General features: G+C 42.0%; 1 protein-coding gene and 1 pseudogene across 1 annotated transcript in view; both read left to right on the top strand.

The window, feature by feature from the left end:
* The window catches only part of LOC102262293, a 3,076-nt pseudogene extending 1,521 nt beyond the window's left edge, over nucleotides 1–1,555 (top strand).
* A 5,707-nt stretch (nucleotides 1,556–7,262) lies between these two features.
* CDC14B (cell division cycle 14B) overlaps nucleotides 7,263–8,397 on the top strand; it is an 85,355-nt gene continuing 84,220 nt past the window's right edge. Inside the window, exon 1 of the mRNA XM_014545700.1 lies at nucleotides 7,263–7,281. The gene's annotated coding sequence lies outside the window, so the exon portion shown is untranslated. The remainder of the gene's footprint in view (nucleotides 7,282–8,397) is intronic.

Here is an 8,397-nt window from a genome sequence, read left to right as displayed (position 1 = left end):
GCTGCACCTAGGGATTGGGCCTGCCCTCTGCCACCCGGGAGCAGGCCTAAGCCAGCAGGTCGTTATCTCCTGAGGGGTCCCAGACTGCGAGAGGGCACAGGCCGGGCTGAGGGACCCCCCACCCCCCCGAGGGCACAAATTTTTGTGCACCGGGCCTCTAGTCTATATATAAAAGGCTAATGTGCTAAATGTCCATCCGGGTAATAACGTCAGGTAGCAATGCCCGGCCTCCTCTACCTAGCAACTAGCCTCCTTGGAGTTTCTTCAGCCCAGGAACACAACATGCTTTATAGACAGGTGCAAACATTTTACACTGTAACCAAATGTCCCTGAAGTGTTTTCCCGTCTCATCTTATTTGATCCTCACAGAAGTCCTGGAGTAGGTAGATAGGAGACTTGGTGCAGTCCTATTTTCTTTTCATTAGCCAGAAAACAGATATTTAGAAAGCTTAGAAACTTGACCCGAATGAAAAGAATAAGAAATGGTGGACCTTCAAAATGACTTTAGGTTTTCTCACTGTGCAGAATATAGTCAAACACTGCTGCAGTTAAATATTTTACCCTTTGTCCTCCCTGCGTGACCTACAATAATAATCTGCTTCATGTTGATATTTACTGCTGTGTTGCTGACAATTACTTGAAAGAGAAGTTGGGGTGCTTCACTGGGCTGGAAAAAGTTTAGCTAAATCAGAAAGCACGTCTAATTAAGCAAGTTTATTCTTTATCTATAAAAGCCCAAGTTGACTCACACATGAGTGATACATATAAAGCTCTTGCTGGTGCCAATTGCACGCGTGTGTTTCAACCGTCATTGTAGATCGTAAATTTGGTTGACACTTCTATTATAAAGAAAGGGCGAATAGCGATATTAAGATATTTCTTCTAATTAATTTCCTTTCAATGTGCACGAATTCCTGCACTGGGCCACTAGTTCTTTATAAGTGTCTGAAAGTGCCTCCTGCTTTTAACCAGTTCACCCAGGCCTTGGACCACCAAACAGCTACTCAACTGCTGAAGCTGGCCCACAAGTACAGACTGGAGACAAAGCAAGAGAAGAAGCAGAGGTTGTAGGCCCAGGCTGAGAATAAAGCTGCTGGCAAAGGGGTTGTCCCCATCAAAGGGTCACCTGTTCTTCAAGCAGGGGTTAACATTGTTACCACCCTGGTGGAGAACAAGAAGGTTCAGCTGGTAGTGATTGACACGATGTGGATCCCATTGAGCTGGTGGTCTTCCTTCCAGCCCTGTGCTCTAAGCTGAGAGCTCCCTACTGCATTATCATGGGAAGGGGGAGGCCAGGCTGGGCGTCTAGTCCACAGGAATACCTGCACCACCGTCACTGTAAGTTGGAAGACAAAGGAGCTCTGGTTAAGCTGGTGGACGCTATCTGGACCAATTACAACAACAGATATAGTGAGATCTGCCACCATTGGGGATCTGAGGTCCAAAGTCGGTGGCTCGCATTGCCGAGCTGGAAAAGGCTAAAGACCTGACCACCAAGCTGGGCTAAGTGTACACTGTTGTGTTTTCTCTACATAAAAGTAATAAAAATTCTCCTTAAAAAAAAAAGTATCTTTGGAGCCCTGGACTGGTTTGGCTCAGTGGCTAGAGTGTCCACCCTCGGACTGAAGGGTCCTGGGCTCAATTCCGGTCAAGGGCACGTACCTTAGTTGTAGGTTCCCTGGGCCTGGTTGCAGTGTGTGTGTAGGAGGCAACCAGTTGATGTGTCTCTCTCTCATCGATGTTTCTTTCTGTCTCTCCCTCTCCCTTCTACTCTCTAAAAAAATCAATGGAAAAATATCCTTGGGTGAGGAGTAAAAAATAAATAAATAAAAATCCACTATCTTTGGAAAAGAAAAACAGTAAGGAGGAACTTATCCCACTTGGACACCAAACCATACTATAAACCTAAATAGAGTGCATAAATACAGACAAAAAGATTGATATAGAAATAGACTAGAATCAGGCCACGGTATATGAGAACTGTACATATAAAATATAGCCTTTCAAATTAATGTGGAAAAGATGGGCTATATAATTAAAATGTGTTGGGACTAAATAGATCCTTACTTTTTCTTATGTCCTTCACATAAATTCCAGGTGAATTAAAGAGCTAACTATAACATCTCTAAAAGAAATAGAAGCAAATAAAGAACTATTTTAAAATGTTGGGATGGGAAAAATAAGATACAACACTTAGAAGAAGCCCTAGAAATTGATAAAATTGATTTGACATTAAAACTTTTATAGCAACATGAATAGAATAATGTGACAGAGAATATGTAAATAGGTAATACCAGCAAAGGTTCAAGGGGCTGAAATCCATGATGTATAAACAACTACCACCTAGCTAAATAAATAAATGAGCAAAGAACATGAATAAGAAATTCTTAGAAAACACACTTCAAACATCTGATGAGCACCTGTGCTCTGCTTCACTAGTGATCAGGGAAATGCAATGAAAATAATGAGATAACATTTTTTATCTCAAACTTAAAAGTACTGATTATATATCCAGTGATTTCAAGAGTGTGGGGAAACACGTACCAACAAATACTGTTCGTTCTATCCAAATTAAAAAAATGAATACCCTTTGATCCATCAATTCCATCTCCCATAGATATTCATTGAGCATGGTTTGTAATAGCATTCCCACTCCCCCAAGACCACCTCAGTGTCCATCCACAGGAAAATAAATTATGGAAAACATACAAGGAAAATCTGTGAGCTGCAGAACAAAGTGGCTATAAGGGCTGACAAGGAAAGTGTTCTAGATGCAGTATTAAATGAAAACAACGGTGCATAGAGCAATATGCATAGCAGGAACCAATTTATTTATTTTTAATCTCATCTAAATGCAGCCTGTTAAAGGTGGTTATCTATGGGAGCAGGATTGAGGTGGGGTGTGAAGGTGAGAACTTTTATATTTATTATATACTTCTGCCTTTTATTTAAAATAAAATATACAGTCACAGGTTTAGATATTTGGTCATTTGGGATAAAATGAAAGAGAAAGAAAAATTCCTTACTCAAGAATCTTGGAAAAACAAAAGAATCTTTAAGGTAAAAAGCCACTATCACAAAATAGGACCTAGATTTCTGAAGCTAATCAGGAGGATGAGCTCAACAAGCAATCTTGGTAGAAGTGTTTAGCCAAGGACAGCATGAATGTGCTGATCTTTATGTATCTCTCTCCATTTCTCCCAGATTACTACATTCTGTTCCAATGACATACTGAATATCTGACAGCAAGTCAAATGCATGCCAGCATTTCTCAAAAGGTAAACAAGAGAAAGAGTTCCGTACTGCTTATTCAGTCCGTAGGCACAGGCCTCTTTGGCTTTGGGGTGAAAGCATTCTCAGTCGTTCTTTGATCACAAGTCTCAAAATAGCTAGAATGTTCACCCCCTCCCCACCCATTCTATTGTTACTAGTTTATTTTTTTGTGGGGGAGGAAGTGTACAAAACTAAAGAATCAAATTAACATGAGGAATATTGTGTGTTTCTTTTAAATATATTTTATTGATTTTTTACAGAGAGGAAGGGAGAGGGATAGAGAGTTAGAAATATCGATGAGAGAGAAACATCGATCAGCTGCCTCATGAACACCCCTACTGGGGATGTACCTGCAACCAAGATACATGCCCTTGACCAGAATCGAACCTGGGACCCTTCAGTCCCCAGGCCGACGCTGTATCCATAGAGCCAAACTGGTCAGGGCAGGAATATTGTTTTTAAAGTCCACAGTTATAGGGTTTGGTCTGAGGTCCAAAAAATTTAATAAAAACGCATGACATTTACACAACTGTAGAGGTTATTCAATTTCAAAAACCCACCTGCAAGAAGAGATCCCTTTAAACTCTGTTCTCAACCTGTGGAGAATGGTGCTGGACCCAAGAAAGAGCCATAGGTTTTCAAACCAAACTCACTGCAGGACCTGACTTAAGGACCTGACCTGTCAATGAGGGATTCCACAACTGTAATGAGAATAACCTCTCATGTCGTTTGTGTGAAGCCCCAGTACCGTGTCCAGCATGTGAGGGGAACTCAATAAATACCCATTTTCTTCCCTGTTAGGGTGTTTGGCCCCTGCATGACACAGGCTGTGAAAGAATTCACAACTAAGAGAAGAGATAGAAGCAGAGAGAAAGTTTATTTTACCTTCCACTAAGACAGCGGTTCTCAACCTGTGGGTCGCGACCCCTTTGGCGGTCGAACGACCCTTTCACAGGGGTCGCTTAAGACCATCCTGCATATCAGATATTTACATTACGATTCATAACAGTAGCAACATTACAGTTATGAAGTAGCAACGAAAATAATTTTATGGTTGGGGGTGAAAACATGAGGAACTGTTTTAAAGGGCCAGAAAGTTGAGAACCACTGCACTAAGGGAAATGGACAGTGTGTTGCTAATCAATACAAAGGCAAGAAATAAACTGCGGCCTGCTCTTTTAAAGGGTAATGGCTGCTGTTGCTAGAAGGGAGGGGGACTTTGGGGCTGGAGTTGAGCAGAAGGGTAGTCTTTGGAAAGGTTTGTTTGCTTTCTTTAGTCCAAGCAGATGTCCTAGGGAGGTGTCTTTATCAGCATCTTCACAAGCCAGTAAAACATTCTTAGAGCGAAAGTTACAAAGAGTTCAAAAGCAGCTTGGGTTTGAAAGGGAGGGAGTAGAGCCCTTCTACTAACTGGAAACTTTCCTGCCCCATTTCCCCAGCCATTAAATCCTTAGGGAGGATAGAGATGCAGGAATGTAGCCTTGAAAGTATCTTATCTTGTCTTGCAGTTTGAACAGAGGGGCTGTTTGAATCAGAGGAGCTAACAGTTTTAGGGTTGAATTACCAGGTGCTTCTCATAAATTGTGGAAGACTAACTACAACAAAGAAAAAGAAAGGCATTTTTTTCTGTCCTTATATTCTCTTCACAATTCTAAGAGATTTTCAGTCTTAGAGTCAGGAACATGGGAATTTCATCTTAATGCTGAGATTACCAGAATATCCAATGAAACACAACCACTTTTTCTAAATGTGCTAGAGAAGATTTTAGTGTCCATTTTCCCGTATGCCTGCCACCTAATCCCTCTAGTTTTTATCGAATTTTGACCTTAAACAAATTATCTTCACATAATTAAAGCTGTAATCCAGCCCTGCCAGTGTGGCTCTGTTGGTTGGAGTGTTGTCCTGTGCACCAAAAGGTCATGGGTTTGATTCCTGGTCTGGTTTGATTCCGGGTCGGGAGGCAGCTGATTGATGTATCTCACATTGATGTCTCTCTCCCTCTCCCTCTCTCTCTCCCTTTCCCCTCTCCCCTCCCCCCTCTCCCCTCTCCCTCTCTGGAATCAATAAAATAAAATAAAAATTTAAAGAAAAAAAGCTGTAATTCATTGATTCTAAAATTTGTATTACCATCTGAAACTTAAAAACAAGACAAAACATTTTCATTGATTTCAGAAAGGAAGGGAAAGAGAGAGAGAGAGAGAGAGAGAGAGAGAGAGAAAGAGAAAGAGAAGCATCAATGATGAGAGAGAATCATTGATTGGCTGCTTCCTGCATGCCCCACACTGGGGATCAAGCCTGAAACCTGGGCATGTGCCCTGACCAGGACTCAAACCGTGACCTCCTGACTCATAGATCTATGCTCCATTATTGAGCCACACCAGCCAGGCACCATGTGAAACTTTAGCATCATGTATCTATTGACCAGTTTCTACAAATCCCAGGGTAAGATTTCAAATTTTCAGAATATGATTTATCTGAAATATACATTTAAGAAAATGCTCCATAACTATTTTCCTTCCAGCATGAATTTTACCTAGAACTCCTCCTGTCCTTTTGTTGCTTTTCAATGTGTTGAGGATCACAACCAGATGCATCTGTCTCTGAGCTCAGACAAAAACAACTTAGAATCCTGAAGTGTTTAGGGTCTCACCCCAGCCCTGCCACTGCCACTGATTGGGCCCCAGGTCCTCACAGTGAAAGGACAGCCTTGGGCCAAATATTGTCTAGGCTCTTCCAAGCTTTAAATTTCTATGATCAATGGTCAAACAATGAACAGCAAACTCACCAACCAACCATGCAAAGTACATTTCCTGTGGCCAAATTCTCAGCTAAGAGGTCACTTTTTTAAATAATATATTTTATTGATTTTTTACAGAGAGGAAGGGAGAGGGACAGAGTTAGAAACATCGATGAGAGAGAAACATCGATCAGCTGCCTCCTGCACACTCCCCACTGGGCATTTGCCCGAAACCAAGGCACATGCCCCTGACCAGAATCGAACCTGGGACCCTTGCATCCGCATGTGACGCTCCATCCACTGAGCCAAACCGGTTAGGGCAGGTCACTTTTTTTGAAGTGTGGGAAGACACCAATTGTTCAAGGAAAGTGCTGCAACAAAACAAGTATCTGTAAGAAATAATACTTTTAGCCACTATGTAAACATGATTTAAGGACAAAATATAAATAGGGTTGCAAACTTTAATATGTATACTTAGCACAGTGGTTCTCAACCTTCTGGCCCTTTAAATACAGTTCCTCATGTTGTGACCCAACCATAAAATTATTTTCGTTGCTACTTCATAACTGTAATGTTGCTACTGTTATGAATTGTAATGTAAATATCTGATATGCAGGATGGTCTTAGGCGACCCCTGTGAAAGGGTCGTTCGACCGCCAAAGGGGTCGCGACCCACAGGTTGAGAACCACTGACTTAGCACATGGACTTCCTTTTCCCAAGAATGGAAGATCTTTCTGCATGAAGTGTAATCATGTACTTTTTCTCTTGATAATGTTATACTAACAAAACCGTAAAGGTATATATTTGTAAAGTGTAAAAATGCTTATAATATAATTATCTGTATTTAGAATTTTCCTTTTATTGAACACATTTTGTTAGAGTTTCTAGCCCAAACACTATATCTGAAGGCGAAAGAAAAGCAAATTGATATAAGTGAACTTCTCGGCACTTTAGTTTGTGTTTGGCATTTAGGTCAGTCAGTCTCCAATAAGTAGAATGTCATTCTAGGGAGCCAAGAGGACTACTCCCATGTAATAATTACTCAGAACAAGACCCCTTTCCTCCTCAGTTAGCAGTGCTTAAAGTAAAGGCCTTCAACAATAGAAGCCAAATAGCCCATCCGGGAGGAAACTATTAAAATTTGCATTTCTGAGAGGATTCCTGGGGGACTGACTTAATTCACCTTCCTCTTCCAGAAGCTGGCAGTGATTGTGGAACCGCAGGGTAAAATTAGGACTATGCTGGCCAAAAATTAGGAATAGTTTGCAAGGTAATTTTGGCTATGAAATGTAAAGACTGTCCTCCAATCTTCTCACCCTTTTAGATGCTATCATGGAAATGTTTAAAGGCCCTGCCAAATGACAGTTTTGGTTAAGTTCCGGAAAGATCAGGCATTATTTCAACCCAAAAGAAAAACAAAGGGATCTGACTACAGTTTGCAAGATAAAAGTTAAAGGATTAAATCCGCCACTTGCTTCAATACTTCAATAATTTGACTTGTAGACACCTTAGGTAAGAAGAACATAGTAACTGGTCTAAAAAATTACTGAGTTAATCCAGGTACTGGATTCTGAGATGAGGAACTAAGTAAGAGGTGTCTCCACTGTAGTTTTATCCACTCCTTAAGGAGCCCTTGCTTGTTCTTTATATATAAAAAAAAATTGATTGATTTTTTAAAAGAGTGAGAGGGACAGCGATTTGTTGTTCCATCCATTTGTGCATTCATTGGTGGATTTTTTCCAGTGCCCTGACCAGGGACCCAACCACAACCTGGGTGTATCCAGGACCTGTGACCAACTGGAGCAACTGGCCAGGGCTGCTTGTCCTTTTTGAATGCTATGCGAGGTCGGTAAGAAGCACATCTGACAAACAGTCGGTGAGTTCTGAAACCAAATCTACCTTAAGTCTATGTAGTGGGGACAACTTCATCATTCCAAGCCAGAAGCCATGGCTGAAGTCCTCCCTCCAGTCGGTGCGACTACAAGGAAAACCGAGAACTTAAAAAAAACACACACGTGCCAAAGGACTGGAGTTACTAGGACGGGGCTATATAAAGCTTCGGGGACTCACTAAGAAGTTGGGAACTGGGGTCTAGGCCCTCGGGGAGCACAGAAGAAACAGTAAAGTTGGGGCGCGGGCAGTGTCGCCCCGCACTTTTATCTTTGATTGGCGGAACCACTCAGACTTTTCTTTATGGCGTCACCAGGTACCTGCCTGTAGAAAGGTCCCCTCTCTGTGACATCACGCCTCCCTGACCAATGAAAGGCCTCAGTCTGCGGCCGAGGAGGGTTGTGGGCCCTTTTTTGTGAATGAAGCTCCACGGAACAGCCCTCCTGGGGTCCCCGGGCATCGGGGACTGCCCTCCGCGCGCCCCTCCGCAGCGGCG

The sequence above is a fragment of the Myotis brandtii genome, unplaced genomic scaffold (assembly GCF_000412655.1).
Source record: "Myotis brandtii unplaced genomic scaffold, ASM41265v1 scaffold419, whole genome shotgun sequence".
Lineage (NCBI taxonomy): Eukaryota > Metazoa > Chordata > Mammalia > Chiroptera > Vespertilionidae > Myotis > Myotis brandtii.
The sequence above is the reverse complement of the archived record's forward strand: the minus strand, read 5'-3'. Positions and strand labels throughout refer to the sequence as shown.